Genomic DNA, 17,854 nt, shown 5'->3' on the forward strand with positions numbered 1-17,854 from the left:
ATGAGACATCAGCTCACAAACCTTGTAGTCGTGTTTCCCAAATTTCCAAATGAACAGAACAGGTAAATAAACTTAATTTCCTACTTGAAAATCATTTTCCATCTGACATAGTATAGACATGAATCCAGACTGTTATGGTTAGCTTAAGTGTACTTCTGCAGAAGGTGTGAGTTGGGACAGGGGACTTTGTTCCCTAGTACAGACAGAAGGAGAGGTTTCTGCTTGCTCTTCCTTGAGATCCCATAGTAATGAAGCTCTGAAATTTGACGTAATGATGAAATGCAGGAAACTTAACAGTGCTGAAGAGGTAGAAGTTCAGAGAGCAGGTTTGATGTAATTTTACTTATGCCTATTATAAACAGCTGGAAGAAAAGAAGAATTTGTGGTGTCTCTCTTGTCATCTGGTGTGCTGAGCAAAAGGCTGAAAGTTATTATTGAATTTCATTCCCTACAGAACACCTTGAAGGACATAATACAAATGTCACTGACTCCTTTTAAATCAACATAGCTTCTTGACTTCACTGAAGTCAAGTTGATTTACACTGGCCGATAATTTGGCTGTTTCTTAAAAGCAGGAATTGTGAAATCTAATGCTTGGTGGCCTCAGCCCAGCGCTATTGGAAATCATCATGACTCTTTCCATTGACTTTATTGGGCAATGGCTCTGGTGAGTTATTACCAAGTGTTTTGTCTTGCAATGTACTGGATAACAATCAATAGTGCTCCATGGCACAGACAGAAAGCTTGCTATTATGAGAAAGATTTACCGTTTTCACCATCATACAAAACTTGCAGATTTCCAGTTGTGTGGTGACTCTTTACATCTCCTAAGTCACCCGTCTAGTTGACAGCAAGACAAGGTAACTCCTTTTTCTCTTGGTGATCATTGGGAAATGCTGTAATTACACATTTCAATTATGAAATGTATTTGAATATAAATAATATAAATATTATATATATATATGTATATGCACTAAATAAACATACCTTTTATCTCAGTTTCCATAATTATAGAATGAGATTGATATTGTAATTTTCTTCATTAATATAATTGAAATAATATAATACTGCCTTAGTGTCTGTAGACTTCTTTATTTTTGTACTTTGCATTTTACTAGGCTGACCTAGGCTGACAATATTAAGTAGACTAGTTTCTTAAAATCTTAGAACATTTTCAGTCTTAACTTCAGTTGTCTTCCATAGTTCTAAGGGGGAGCTGGGATTTCAGTTCACAGAGATTATTGCCTCTTAAAACAAAAGATAAAGCCTAACTTTACCAAGAAATATTTAGCTTTGGCTGGTGGATTAAAAAACAAGGAAATATGCAGTAAAACCTAAAACAGATAAAATGTATATATTTTTTGTTTTTTTTATTTATTGATATTTTATGTTTTTATTGTTTTGTTCATTACGTGAATTTGACCTCTGAGCATGCAAGCATACACTGAGGGAAATGCCTTAGAAACATGCACATTGGTCTTCTGGTTTGTTTCATGTCCTGGTTTCAGATAGAACAGAATTAATTTTCTTCCTAGTAGCTGGTGGAATGCTGTGTTTTGGCTTAGGATGAGAAGAGTGCTGATAACACCCCGATGTTTTAATTGTTGCAGAGCAGTGCTTATACCAAGCCAAGGACATCTCAGCCTTTTGCTCTGTCCTGCCAACAGGCGGGCTGGGGCTGCAGTAAGAGCTGGGAGGGGACAGACCCAGGACAGGTGACCCAAACTAGCCAAAGGGGTTCCATATCATCCATATTCCATATTCCATATCATCCAATTCCATACCATCTGACGTCATGCTAAACAATATATAGGGGTGGCTGGCCGGGGGGAGGGGGCCGGACTGCTCGGTTAGGCTGGGCATCGGTCAGCGGGTGGTGAGCAATTGCATTGTGCATCACTTGTTTGTACATATTATTATTATTATTTTCCTATTATCACCATTGTAATATTATTATTATTGTTATTATTACTTTTGTTATTATTATTTTCCTGTCTTATTAAACTGTCTTTATCTCAACTCACGGGCTTCAGTTTCCATTTCTCTCCCCTGTCCCAGAGAGGGAGGGGGAGGGTGAGCGAACGGCTGCGTGGTGTTTAGCTGCCAGCCGGGTTAAACCACGACATTTCAGTTTCTCAATTTTTTGAGGGAACACAAAAGACGTTGACTGTATGAACTTCTTAGTTCCTTTAAAGACTACTGTTCTGACAAAGCTTGAGAGCCAGAATTATTATTTTATTCATGAAGAAAAATCAATGTGTCATAGAGATAGGGTGGATTTTTATAAAAATCTTTGTAACTGTAATGAAAAAGTTATAATTCCTTAAGTGGAATAATAACTTTTTTTAAAAAAAAAAAAAAAAAAAGTATAATTCGAATATAATTCTAGTAGTTTCTTTAGGTGTGCTTGCAGTTCACAAGTTTAGTGACTCAGTGAAATAGTTATTAAAGAAGATAAAACATATGTGTAGAGTTATGTAGAAGCAGTTTCCAAAGATTCAACAGAATTCCATTTTCTCCATGGTTCCTCTCTTCAACAAACCTTTCTGTTCTCTGCATCAGTCTTCCTTTTTTTCTCACTTGCTTTGATATACCTCACTACAGGCTCAAGGTTTGGATTTCCTTTATATTTGGCATCAGGAAAAGAAGTTGTGTTTGCTTGTGTTTATTTTTTTCCCTACAAAAGAGTTATCTCAGATGTCATTTAATTTCTTCTAGCAGTGTAACACTTGTCCTTTTGAAAGAGATAGTATTTTAAAATTTAATCATTAGCAAAATACTTCTGGAGAGGAAACTGTAGGCAAATGTGTATATCAATTAACTAGTTAACTAATTCATCTATACCTCTTTTTATCTGGTTAGTTTAAAAATATAACCGTAAAAAAAGAGACGCATCACACCATTTGTTTCTTTACTCTTTCTTTCATAACAGTAGAAGTAGACATATTTACCTAATAACTTTCACTGTACCACTAACAGTACTTATTTAAGAATAAGGGTGTTTGTATATATAGATATCATCAATGAACTGCCGTACCAGGAGAAAAAATGGTAATTTAACTAACTTTAAATCCACCAAATTAATTAACTCATTATTCTACAATGGATCTAATCTGGGTCTACCTACGGTCTCAGTTCAGTGGAGACTGTCATATACATTTCCAAAAAGTGGTTTCTGTGATTTCAGCATAGTTCCACTTGGGTGATTTGCCTTTGCAGGGCTCAATTCAGGATTGACTGCTTTGTTATTATTAGAAAATGGGTGTTAGAGGGAAAAAAAAAATGGACTTCAGGAAAGCACATACAATATTAATGCACTGTTTTTTGACTCTTCTCGACTGTATGAAAAATCAGAGATGCTAATTGCATCTCAATATATTGGCTTTTCATAGGACCCAGTTCTAACTGGTGTAAAGGATATGGCATACAGTGTTGGCTGGTCATCGAGCTTCTTGTAAAAGGAAGAATATACATATTTTTTTTTGTTTTGCTAAGCACACCCATATTGATATACATATGTGCGCATCTATGTATGTACAATTTAAAAATAAAATTAATAGGATATTAGAAAGCTCAGGGCACATATGCTTGCTCTTACTGCTACTGAGCATTGGAGTTTCCTGAAGCTACTTGTTACAGAAGAAAAGCACGATATTTGAACTATTGGATACAGTGTCCCTGCCCATGGCAGGGGAATCAGAACTAGATGATCTTTAAGGCCCCTTTCAACCCAAATCACTCTGTGATTCTGATTGCTTTGATTCCTGGGGTGCTGACAGTTCAGATGTTTCATCTGAGTTTCGTGTCCATGGGAGGAGCTGACATGGGAATGGTTGATGGGAGTCGTCATGCAAGAAGTTGAGGATGGGGACTGGAATTGTGATAAAACACCAACTCTCTCCTCTGGGAAGGGAAACCTCAGGGAAGGTTTCGAAGCTCACTGCAAAATTTTTGAGGCCTGGTTGGCAGTGTTTTAGTTTCTAATTCTTGCCAATTTAGTTCTTGCTGTCTTTCTTGATACAGCCAAATTATTCTAGTGTCAAATTACTGCACTGAGACCACAAATTTCTTCATGGATTTTTGGTCAGCTAGCAGAGACCAATTACTTGTGATCAGATTGACCCTAGTCAAACCCAAAATGCTGATCTCAAAGTGAGATTAGCCAAATCCTGTTGCTGAAATGCTGATTTCTCCTCTCTCTAGTATTTAACACACTTAAATAAATGCAATCCCCGGTGAGTATTTTTGAGCTAGAGAGAAACGTCTGAGCTATTTACTGTCTGCCTTTCTTGACTGGCTTTGAAATCCTGATCTTCAGTCTGGACAGAGATTAGCTTTGTGGGTAGTTTCTGTGTTGTGTTTAGGGGCTGCTGCCTCAACCTGCGGTAGGTACCCTGTGGCAGCAGCAGATGCTGTGCATGTTGTAGCTGGGGGCAGTGCATCCCTGGGAGACCGCCGTGCGCTTGCTGTGGGCAAGAGGACAGTGCCTGGGGGTGGAAAAGCCAGGCAGCCCTGATGGCAAGGAGCTGCTTGGCTCACCTGAGCTCAAGGGAGGATAAATATAAGGGCCTGGAAATAGAATGGGATTTCTTTCTGAGTCCTGGATATGGAAAAGGCTGGTTTGGGTGACAAATTTGTATTGGGGCTAGTTGCTTCCTATCCCAGAACATTTTTAATTATTCTGGTGATTATTTAATGACCTCCATAAATGACAACCCAAAGTGATGGTTTTCCAGCCCCAGCAGATGCATAGCAATGCATCTTAGTTACCAGTCATCTGGACCTTTTCAGGAGAAAAAGTAAAGCATTATTTCCCCTCTCCCCCCCCCCCCCGTAATATACTGAAGATTAGGAGCTGGTTTTACTTTCCCATATTCATATCACTTTAATCTGCACTGTAAGAGGAAAAATCCCTGGAGGATGTTTGTTTGTTTTTTTTTTTTTTTTTGTTTTTGTTTTGTTTTTTGTTTTTTTCCAGAAAGTTCTTTAATGCACAGCACAATGATATTTCAAATTCTCTCATGTGTATGTGCCTTTTTTCCCCCTGGGGTTCTTGTGCAGGAATATTTATTGTTGCTTGGAGCAGTGAGCTTTCCCACCCCTACTCTTCCCCCATCCTTCCAAATATTTAATCAAAAAGTCAAATTTTTCCAGAGAAACCCACTTACTAGAACAATGAATACTGATCACTTTCTTCATTTCTTTTCATCTGCAGAGTAGCTTCAGAACAGTTAAGAATCTCACTGATTTATAAAATATAGATGGAAATGCTGATCTGACAATGCTAAACTTTTTGTAATAAGAGTAAGTAATATCAAGAAAGATTTCACTAGGAAACACTTCTTTGCTGCCAAATAGGATGTTGAGGAAGTCCTCTGGATAGTTATATTAGCCTTTTTTCAGGGTCTTTTGCTTAGAGACCACAACACAGGTGTGCAAACCCAATGAAACAGAGCAGGCATTGAAGGGAGAGAGAAAGATGTATCTTCCTGTAGTTTTGTTTGCTTGTTTGTTTTTTCTCCATGATAAACTTCAAAGGGAAAAACTTCTCCCTCAGTACAGGAGAGTATTTATTTATTTTATTGTTATATCGTTGGCAACCTCAGTATCTTTTTTTTTTTTTTTTTTTTTTCCTCCAGCTCTAATTCGCGCTACATTTGTGTTGTGGAATGGAGGATTTTATATCTTTGGGCATTCAACAGCCTATCAAAAGCGTGAAATTGCTGTTTTAAAATGGCATTAAAAAAACCCTTTTCATCTTGATAGTTCCTTCAAAATGTTTGGCTTTCAAAGTTCCATTTTTAGGCATGGATAATCTATCTGCATTTCAGCACCAACACTTCCCTGTCCTGGTCTTTAGGGCAATAGTGGTTTCAGAGACAAAATGAAACAAGTTTAAATAAAAGAAGAAACAGTCCTTCACTTGAAATTTTAAAAACTGGCAGCTGCTGGCAGGTATTAAGGTGTTAGGTGTCCTAAAATAAATCTGAGAAACATGTTAGCAGGCAGAGGAAGAGGTCAGAGATAACAAAGCAGTTGTTGCGCATAGGGCAATTGAAAACATGCCTCACCAGCTACTTGGGCATTGCCTCGCCCTATGTAACGTACTTGAGTAATTGTGAAGTGTGTGTGTTTGTGCCTGGAAAATAAAAACTGTTTTATAAAATGAATGATTATTGTAACGATATAGTATCAAACTCAAAGCTACTCTAATTATTTTTGGATAACTTTTGTATTTTTTTCCTGTGATTTTAGCAGATAAATTTATCATCTAGTACATCTTTAGAAGTTATGAAATGTACTTAACTCTGTGAGCAATTCTCCTCTGTTTAATCCCTGTACTGATCTCCATCTCTGCAGTATCATTACTATAGCAGTTGCATTTACTGTTAATATGAATTTCTTTGTTATTTATTCAAATTTGTAAAACTATTTATGTCACCTCACATGTGCCTGGATTACTAAAAATGTCATTGTCCTTGATCACACTGACTCTTTTTTTTTTTTTTTTAAATAAATAAATAAATAAATTGTGAAGAAATACTATTGGACAATGATGTTATAATGTGTTACGCTTCCCTGTTCCTTCCCACAGTCGTAGCAGCTTTTCATTATATCACATTTCAGCATTTAACTTGTTAACCAGTGTGGCTGGGATGGTAGCGGGGAAAGCTCCTTGTGGAATAATTTCTCATACAAGACCTTTGTGTGGCTTTTTATAGTTCAGAGTTTTTAATGTAACTTCTGGTTTCTTTGTCTATTCAATATCTATATGTAACATTTTTAGTAGGTACAGTACAGGAAGTTAATAATTCATAATAATTTATAAATAGATTTAAAATGTTTCTCTATTTGAAAACAATTATTTTTCCAATGAATCTTGATGTAATTTTATTAAAATTAAAAACTATGATTAAATGTCTGATGGGCAAGGTGTAAAATTAAAGTAATATTTTTTTGGGTCTTGCACAATGAATGATCACTTTAAGTTGTGTTTTTAAAACATAAGCCATCCAGTCAAAGAACAGAAGTAATATATATATAGGCCTGTCAGTTTGACCTCAGTGCCAGGAAAGCTCATGGAGCAGATCCTCCTGAGAGTCATCATGCAGCACTTGCAGGGGAAGCAGGCGATCAGGCCCAGTCAGCATGGCTTTATGAAAGGCAGGTCATGCCTGACGAACCTGATCTCCTTCTATGACAGAGTGACGCGCTGGGTGGATGAAAGAAAGGCTGTGGATGTGGTCTACCTTGACTTCAGCAAGGCTTTTGACACCGTCTCCCACAGCATTCTCCTCAAGAAACTGGCTGCTCTTGGCTTGGACTGGCGCACGCTTCGTTGGGTTAGAAACTGGCTGGATAGCCGGGCCCAAAGAGTCGTGGTGAATGGAGCCAAGTCCAGTTGGAGGCCAGTCACTAGTGGCGTCCCCCAGGGCTCGGTGCTGGGGCCGGTCCTCTTTAATATCTTCATCGATGATCTGGACGAGGGCATTGAGTGCACCCTCAGTAAGTTTGCAGATGACACCAAGTTAGGTGCGTGTGTCGATCTGCTTGAGGGTAGGAAAGCTCTGCAGGAGGATCTGGATAGGCTGCACCGATGGGCTGAGGTCAACTGCATGAAGTTCAACAAGGCCAAGTGCTGGGTCCTGCACCTGGGCGCAATAACCCCAAGCAGAGCTACAGGCTGGGAGAGGAATGGTTGGAAAGCTGCCAGGCAGAGAAGGACCTGGGAGTGATGGTGGATAGTCGGCTGAATATGAGCCAGCAGTGTGCTCAGGTGGCCAAGAAGGCCAACGGCATCCTGGCTTGTATCAGGAACAGCGTGACCAGCAGGGCTAGGGAGGTGATCGTCCCCCTGTACTCAGCTCTGGTGAGGCCGCACCTCGAGTACTGTGTTCAGTTTTGGGCCCCTCGCTACAAGAAGGACATCGAGGTGCTTGAGCGGGTACAGAGAAGGGCGACAAAGCTGGTGAGGGGCCTGGAGAACAAGTCCTACGAGGAGCGGCTGAGGGAGCTGGGCTTGTTCAGCCTGGAGAAGAGGAGGCTCAGGGGTGACCTTATCGCTCTTTATAGGTACCTCAAGGGAGGCTGTAGCGAGGTGGGGGTTGGCCTGTTCTCCCACGTGCCTGGTGACAGGACGAGGGGGAATGGGCTTAAGTTGAGCCAGGGGAGTTTTAGGTTAGATGTTAGGAAGAACTTCTTCACTGAAAGGGTTGTGAGGCATTGGAACAGGCTGCCCAGGGAAGTGGTGGAGTCACCATCCCTGGAAGTCTTCAAAAGACGCTTAGATGTAGAGCTTAGGGATATGGTTTAGTGGAGGGCTGTTAGCGTTAGGTTGGAGGTTGGACTCGATGACCTTGAGGTCTCTTCCAACCTAGAAAATTCTGTGATTCTGTGATTCTGTGATTCTGTGATAGTGTGACCTACACAAATAATGTGATATGAACTGCAGGTTTAATGATAAAAATCAGTTCATAATGTTTTTTTTGTGTGAATAATAAGCACTGGATACTTTTTCTAACAAAATGTGCTCCTCAGTGTTTGTAATAAGTGAATTATTTGATAAACAGGTCTTATTACGTAATTGTGAATATTAAATTTCCTTTACTCATTGAAGTCAACATTATTATTTTTTTAAAACGGACATTCTCAGATAGTCATATAAAGGCAGTAAATCTAAGCCTTTTTAATTAGGTCTGCATCCAGCATGCTTGGCAAAGGGAAAAAGGAAAGTACTTTTTACCATAAACGTTACCAGCTTTCAAGCAAACATGATTTAGCTCTTTTCTGTCATGACACTTGCTTCTTTTAAAAAAAAAAAATAAATAAAAAAATCTGCCTTTTCAAAACAAATATACCCACTTCCTATTAATAATGAACAGACATCATAGAAAAACAACAACAACAACAAAAAAACACAGATATGATTTGTGGTCATGGAGTCCCTGTCCCACATGTGTGATTGTCGCCATCGGCAGTTTTGTGCCCTTCTGCTGTACAAAACAACCCCAAGCACTCATGCTCTTTGCAGGTTTGAGTTCTCTCTATGCCACATGCATGCACACACACACACACAAAACAACACCTCATCTCCATTTCCAAGAGCTGCTAATTACATTCAGCATATTAAATCAAGTCCACTTGGGAAAGACTTCCTTAATTAATTAATTTAATTAGCAATAAGGCAGAAGAGGGAGATATGGTTATCAGGAGATAATCGTACCTTTGGGACAGTGGATTGTGAAGCTTTGCTTCATCTTTTTATGGTTGTGGTTTACCACTTTTATGTGATTTTAATAAGAAACCTATAGACTCTATTGAACAGTGTTATATTTGGTAGTTGGCTTACTTGTAAAACCACCTTTGAAACAAAGCAATCTTAATCAGAAATATAGTGAGTGATGTGTATTCTGTTTGTACGTCATAACTGGGGGAAATTGTATAATTGAACATGACCTAAAAGCTGTATGGCTAGACAGTAGTCACAGATGGACACCAGAAAAAAATGCTGAGAAATTATCCCTCTGTTTTGGCATTTTTCCTGTAACACATTACTTCTATTGGCAACTCATGAAGCAAAAGATTTCAAATTAATTCTTTAAGTATTCAACCATTCAATTAGATGACCACAGTTCTTCTGAGTTTAAAAAATGATGGAAATTCCTGGTCAAGTAATCCTTGGTTTATGTGTTTCTTTGTGAGATACAGACTGTGACCAGATGCCCACTCTTTAGAAGCCTGTAGCTTTTATAATCCAAGAGGGCTGAAGCAAAGCCAGGTTGGCAATGCACCCCTGCTTATACACCACCCAGGTCTCCCAGGTCTGTGTCACTTCACTGTGTGGTGCAGTACATCACTCTCCTGAACTGGACATAGCTATGTAGTCCTTTTAAAACTATCTAGACTGATTTCCCCTGGGAAGATCTAGTCCTTCATATTAGGACTCAGGAATTACCAAAGGAAATGAAATCTTAATGTAGGAAAACACGTCTCTTTCTTGAAAAAAAAATTCAATAAGGGAGCTGTTAAAATGCATGAATGAAATAATATGTCTGCACTGAAAATCAGTCAGTTTTGTTACCTTGTTTTTTGCTTAAGTGAAAATTATTTCCTTCATACATGTAGTTTGAATAGTCTCTATGAACTAAAGTCTTCCATTCAGCATTTAAATATTTTATATTAATTGAAATTAAATAAATCCCATTTCAGAACAACAGGTATTATACTCAACAGGGATTTTCTCAACCACATCATTCAGCATTTGCCCTAAATTGAAACTGTTTCCATGATCAGATTCTATACTTTCTAATGTAGCTGAATATCCAAATGTTTTTCCTACAGTGAAGCAACAGTGCTGTATCTCACGTCCACTGCAGCAAGACAACTAAATTCTCCTCTTTTCTATACCACTACAACCAAACATCTGTAATGTTATTTGCTTCCTCCCTGTCTGGTTCACTTACTTTCTTCTCCCTCTGCTTTTTGCACTGACAAAGTGCCTTCTCTCTTCTATTATGGTAGCCTTATTGCTATAACAATAACTGAGATTATGTCTGCTAGTGAAGAGGTACATGACCTCCTCCGCCTATGCTCCAGGCTATTTGTATGTGAGCCAGCTCCTGTGTGGCAGCACCACAGTTGTGTGAGCATGGTTGGAAGCCTAAGCTGATATATCCTGCCCCTTATCCTTTCTGTTTCTCGCTCCTACTCCTGCTTTCTTTGTGTTTTTAAGTATTTCAGGCTCTGTGATTTTTAAGACGTAACTCTAACACCTGATCTTTTTTGTTTTGCTTCTGGAGAAATTCCATTCCTTCAAACCCCAGCTGCTTTCTAAGAGGTTAGACAAAATGGGTTTCATCTCAGACTCACCTCCATCATTTTGTTCTCACCAAGTGAAGGTGTACAGAAGTGCTGAGAGTCTTTAACCATCCATTTATTCAGGGATAGTCATGTTGATGTCAGTCCCTTGTCTTTTCTCTATGAGGAGCATGAGGCAAAGAGAATGAAAGACGGTCATAAAACAGAGTATAGGAAAAAAGCAAACAAACAGGAACTCATAAACTGTATGTATAATCAGATCACCTAAATCAAGATGTCAGCAGAGTAATCCTCCTTGTGTGCTTTAATTAAATCAAATGATCCTCAAAAGTGACATCACCTTAAAAAAAAAAAAAAAAAAAAAAAAAAAAGAGAGAGAGAGACTTACTGCTGGTAATTTAACACTTCAACTCTCATACTGTCTGTTAAAGGATTTATGGGTAAATATTGCCCTTCTCATCATGTCTTTGGATTTGATGAGTTGGATTGATTCTGTTCTGTCCTATTTGCTCTGTTGGGCTAAGCAGAGAGGAAGCAACATGAGGCTAATCAACTCATGACTTTGAAATCCACTTTTTCATAATATTCTCTACTGGGAGATTCAATGCTACACATATAACGAAAGAGATCAGATATCTACTGAAGATTTCTGACTAAAGCAGAACCAATAACAAAAGTTTGAGAAACTGGCATGACTTCTTACTTCAAGTAAAACATTCATGTATCTTTCCTTTTCTCTTCTATTTAAAGTGCCCTAGATGGTAACTGAATGCATGCCTGCAGGACTGCAAAAAGGTAGAAGGTTCTGAAAATGACATCCAGGCACCATGAAATTACAGTCTTCAGAGCGTATCAATATGAAGCTAATTCCATGTAATTTCTCACTCTAGTTACAATTTTGGTCATGACAGTGAGGTGTCAGAATTTTAATGCCCATTATATTTTGTGATTTATGTTATTTTGCTGTAGTGCTTTGACCTTTTTGATATGCTGTATTTTGGTTGGATGATTGCTCCACCTTTCTTGCTGAGAGTAAATTTTCAAGGAAGGTAAGTGGAGAAAAGAAGCTGCACTGAATGTTTTTGAATGGATAAGTTTATGTGGGAATATGGGGCAAGAGGGTAAACAGCCAGGAGAATGGGAAGGAAAGTTGAAAATATAACAGTTGTTTAAAAGATGAAGATTTCAGCTGAAAGAGAAAATCAGATTCACTTATTCTTTTGCATATATATATATATATATATATATATATATAACTTTAACTTGAGCAGTAGATTCATTCTGAGAAATTACAGAAGTGGATTTTCAGTTACACTGTATTAAGACCTGATTCTATAATGACCCTAGTAGTCCTACTATAATCAGTTCAGTTATATTGTCATACTTTTTAAGTGCTTCCTCTTAAGTGGTATTCTTAGCTAAAGACTTCAGAGGCCCTGTTGCTCTATCCTCAAATAATATGGGAATTGTTTTTTGCTTTTTGGCCAGATGCCCTGTTGGCCTATTGGTTGGGATAGTGCAATGTTTGGTACAGAATCGATGTGCATAGGGATGGGAGCATGATAAAATTCTTGGTCTGTCTATTTCAGACTTTGAATAGAGTCAGTTCTTGAGAGCAGCCTGTTTTCTAATGATGATCTGGCAGAACATTTCATTGGGATCCCTGGAAAAAAGTGTTGCCTTGCATACTGTTTACACAAAACTCTGGCAGCTGCTATGTCTGTGTTCAATAACCATCAAGCCTGTAGCTTCACTTTAACCAAGGCTAGATGCAAGAACACTATGTTATTTTACCAAATGTGTAAGAAGAAAGGTAGCAATAGCACCAAGACTATGATGTTTCAAGATAGCATTCTTTAGGGACAAATGCATTTTATCCAGCCGAATGACCAGGTTTTTGCTGCCTATCAGATGCGTTGGTTCAGATTGTCAGCTGGTGCACTAAAGCACAGCTCAACTGAATTTAGTTGGACCTGTGCCAATTGAGAATGTGGTCCTTAAACTGCATATTACATGCCAACCAGGAGTCCAGCTGGAGTGTTGAGAATGCACTTCTTGCTGTGCAGATATCCGTAGGGCTCCACAGAAACTGTGTTTTACAGTGCTGTGGCTCTTCGCAGCATGCAGGTGTTCTCTCCTTTCTCTTGATAAAATAAGAAGTCAAGATGTGGGTAATAATGAGTGCGTACTAATTGTACGGCAACTGTTCAGTGGCAAATGTTGCCATGCTTTTGCAAACTGATGGTTCAGCATGTGGCCCTCCCCACAACAGCATTTTTCTAGACCTAAATCACATGTGTTCCATCCTCAGATGGTAGGTTGTGGGATTATGAACACAGGCTGGGGGGGATGGGGGTTAGGTTAGGTTAATCCACATTACACATAGAAAAGTTGCTGTTCAAGTGCATTTGTCCCAGATGTAAGCTCCTGCCCAACTGGTGTTTAGTTAGGACTTAGAATCATAGAATATCCTGAGTTGGAAGGAATGCACAAGGATCAGGTGTCCAACTCCTGGCTCCAAACAGGTCTACCCAAAAATTCAGACCATATGACTAAGAGCATAGTCTCAACGCTTCTTAAACTCTGACAGGCTTGGTGCCATGACTACGTCCCTGGGGAGCCTGTTCTAGTGAGCGACTTGTAAGGATATGTGCATGCCTTGTGCCTATAAACTGTAAATGCCAATATAAGGCTGAGACCTGCATAATACATTACAGCCTGTTCAGCAGAATAGGTAAAGCATGTTTACTGGTTTTACAATATTATGAATACACAGGATAAATCAACAATAATTTCTTTAAAGGGAAGGAAAATTTGTCATTGATCCTTCATGCTTTATAAACTAGTTATTGGATTTTTTTTTTTTTCCTCCGACTACTTTTTCCAATTCTGTCTGAAGTTTACCTTGTAACTACCTGAACTAGACATTCAGAAACTACATGTGCTAATAATTTCCATGGACTGTTTCTTGATGAGAAGAGGAAGAAAGGGGTAACTCACATCTTGCCTTTTTGGTGCTGTTCATCTTTCTTAACAAGACTATCTATTTGAATATGAATTCATGTTGTAAAATTAATGCATTAAAGGTCTGCATCAATCATATTGAAAAGCTAGCAAAAATGAAATATAACATTCATTTTATTCTGGTTTATAAAGAAAAATATCTTTCAAGAAGAAACAGATTAAATTTTTATATAAACAAAAGTCCAGACTTAAGTGAATTACCAAGGTACTTGAGAGATTGGTTATCAGAAACATTCAGATACTTAATGAATTCCTTGTAGCATAATCTGCAAAATGCCTTCCGTTACAGTTATCTGAAAATATTTTATAACTTTTTAACTTACTTGTAGGAAATTTATTATCCACCTGTGATTTAATACTAGTTTGAAAAAGAAGTAATGTGGCAAGAACAAATTTTAAGACAGTAATTTCCCTTATCAAAATTAATTTTCTCTGAAAATTATTTTAAGTGCTTTTATCTGAATTAAAATCTAAACCCTAGCTTTTAATACCTGCTGCAAGATATAATTTAGGTAAGTTTCCTGATTTGGTTATTTGGTTTATTAAATGATATTCCTTTCATTTTGTCAACTAGCCTACTTGATTTTGCGTTTTCTGGGCAGAGGATAAGTTGCTGGATGAAGACCACAAAACTGTGTAAGTGGATTTTGAATCACTGTAGCAGTATGTAATGTTTGTGTATGGACACAGAATACAGAATGCAGAAGACATGAGGAACTGCTGTTTTTTTTTTTTTTTTTTTTTTTTTTTTTTTTTGTGTGTGTGTGTGTGTGTATTTATTTTTCTGTGCTCTTAGTGCATTTCATGGCATCTGACAGGCTGCTGTCAGCTGAGAGTTATGCAGGTGCTTGGAGTTCTTGGCAGTCTTAAAGATGTACTTGGCTTTATTATTCAGTGCATCTTAAGGATGGTGTGATTATTTGAATTTTATCTAAAGTCAGTATAGGAAATGCTCAGGAAAGATAAAGATTAATGTTTAAGGTCTCTAAGAATATTTTAGATTTACTATTTATAAAACCTTGTATAAAGAAGTATGCTGCTTTTCTCCAGGTTAGTTTGATATTTGGTGTGCCCCACATATACAAACCTGGAGCCCCTGAGGATGTTGCTGTTGTCAGTCTGTTTCAGCTTCTGAACCAGACACCTGCTAGTCAGTATAGGCACTCACTTAAGTAGAAAACATGAGGAAATTAACATCTAGATTTCCTACCCCAAATCCAGAGATGGTTTATAGGTAAAACAGTGTCGTTGGACTCATTCTTGACATCATTTTTTTTCTTTCTGGTGATTACTCCACTCAACATGTTGCTTTTCTTGAACTCTGCTCAGAGGTTCCTAAATCTTGCCCAAGGCTGTGGACATGGACTAGGCATTTCATTCAGGACTGTGGATTCTGGTGTATGAGGTCAGATTCCTATTTCACTGGTTTCACAAAACTCAGCTTCAAGAATCTTTGTCAACCTAACTCTTGGTTCACGTATGCCTAAAAGTGTGATGTTGATCAGAGGATGTTTGTTTACTCAGTTTAAGTATGATACAATAACTTACACAATTTTAATGGCACTAAACTCTTTACTGTATTGTTATTATTATTATTTTTCCCAATAAGTTAATGAGATAAATACGTTGCAGCTCTCCAGTGTTAAATGCAGTGAACTCTCCGTGTCTCCATGTTTTCCATGTCTTCCTGTTATCTCTATGCATGTGTTGTGATTTTTCTCAGCTGGGCAGCTGAGCTCCACCACAATTGCACTCTCGCTCCCCTTCCTCAAGGGGAAAGAGAGAGAAAATACAATGAAAAGGGCTCAAGGGATGAGATAAGGATAGCAAGATCACTCTACAATTATCATGAGGGGCAAAACAGAGTCAGCATAGGCAGATTAATGTAATTTATTCCCTATTGCTAACCAGCTAGAGAAGTGAGAAACAAAAACAAAAAACAAGCAAACAAACAAACAAAAAAACCTAAAACCACATTCCCCCCATCCTCCCCCTGAGCAGTACAGGGGAACAGGGAATGGGGGCTGCAGTAAGTCCCTAATGCTTTGTCTCCTGTCTTCACGGTCGCTCTCTGCCTTGGCTCCATGTGGGGTCCCTCCCGTGGGATACTGTGCTTCCTGAACTGATCCTACAGGGGCTGCCCACAGGCCGCGGCTCTTCAAGAACTGCTCCCACAGGGCTCTGTACCACGGGGCCCATCCAACCCCCAGGAGCAAACTGCTCCAGCAACGGTCCCCCACAGGCAGCAGCTCTCCCCAGACCCCTGCTCCTGTGTGGGCTTCTCTCCATGGGCTGCAGCTCTGGCCCAGGGCCTGCTCCTGCGGGGGCTCTCCATGGGCCACAGCCTCCTCCAGGCCACATCCACCTGCTCCACTGGGGGCTCCTCCATGGGCTGCAGCATGGAGATCTGCTCCATGTGGGACCCATGGGCTGCAGGGGGACAGCCTGCTCCACCAGGGGCCTCTCTACAAGCCACAGGAGAACTTCCAGGGACAAAATTAGAAAGGCCAAAGCTCATCTGGAGCTCAGTCTGGATACTGCCATTAAAGACAACAAAAAATCTTTTTACAAATACAACAGTGCAAAACAGAGGACTAAGGAGAATCTCCATCCTTTACTGGGTGCGGGGGGAAACCTAGTTACAAAAGATGAGGAAAAGGTGGAGGTGCTCAATGCCTTCTTTGCCTCAGTCTTTAGCGGCAATACTGGTTGTTCTCTGGATACCCAGTACCCTGAGCTGGTGGAAGGGGATGGGGAGCGGAATGTGGCCTTCACTATCCATGAGGAAATGGTTGTCGACCTGCTATGGCACTTGGATGTGTGCAAGTCGATGGGGCCAGATAGGATCCACCCGAGGGTACTGAGAGAACTGGCAGAGGAGCTGGCCAAGCTGCTCACCATCATTTATCTGCAGTCCTGGCTATCGGGGGAGGTCCCAGTTGACTGGCGGCTAGCAAATGTGATGCCCACCTACAAGAAGGGCCGGAGGGCAGACCCAGGGAACTATAGGCCTGTCAGTTTGACCTCAGTGCCAGGGAAGCTCATGGAGCAGATTATCTTGTGTGTCATCACGCAGCACTTGCAGGGCAAGCAGGCGATCAGGCCCAGTCAGCATGGGTTTATGAAAGGCAGGTCCTGCTTGACAAACCTGATCTCCTTCTATGACAAAGTGATGCGCTTGGTGGATGAGGGAAAGGCTGTGGATGTGGTCTACCTTGACTTCAGTGAAGCTTTTGACACCATTTCCCACAGCGTTCTCCTCAAGAAACTGTCTGCTCGTGGCTTGGACCGGTGGATGCTTTGTTGGATTAAAAACTGGCTGGATAGCCGGGCCCAAAGAGTTGTGGTGAATGCAGTCAAATCCAGTTGGAGGCTGGTTACTAGTGGCGTTCCCCAGGGCTCGGTGCTGGGGCCGGCCCTCTTTAATATCTTCATCGATGATTTGGATGAGGGCATCGAGTGCACCCTCAGTAAGTTTGCAGATGACACCAAGTTAGGTGCGTGTGTCGATCTGCTCGAGGGCAGGAAGGCTCTGCAGGAGGATCTGGAGAGGCTGCACCGATGGGCTGAGGTCAACTGCATGAAGTTCAACAAGGCCAAGTGCTGGGTCCTGCACCTGGGGCGCAATAACCCCAAGCAGAGCTACATGATGAGTGGTTGGAGAGCTGCCAGGCAGAGAAGAACCTGGGAGTGATGGTTGATAGTTGGCTGAATATGAGCCAGCAGTGTGCTCAGGTGGCCAAGAAGGCCAACAGCATCCTGGCTTGCATAAGAAGCAGTGTGATCAGCAGGGCTAGGGAGGTGATTGTCTCCCTGTACTCGACTCTGGTGAGGCCGCACCTCGAGTACTGTGCTCAGTTTTGGGCCCCTCGCTACAAGAAGGACATCGAGGTGCTTGAGAGAGTCCAGAGAAGGGCAGCCAAGCTGGTGAGGGGCCTGGAGAACAAGTCTTAGAAGGAGCGGCTGAGGGAGCTGGTCTTACTCAGCTTGGAGAAGAGGAGGCTCAGGGGCG

This window comes from Aythya marila (genome assembly GCF_965140915.1).
Source record: "Aythya marila genome assembly, chromosome: 4".
NCBI lineage: Eukaryota > Metazoa > Chordata > Aves > Anseriformes > Anatidae > Aythya > Aythya marila.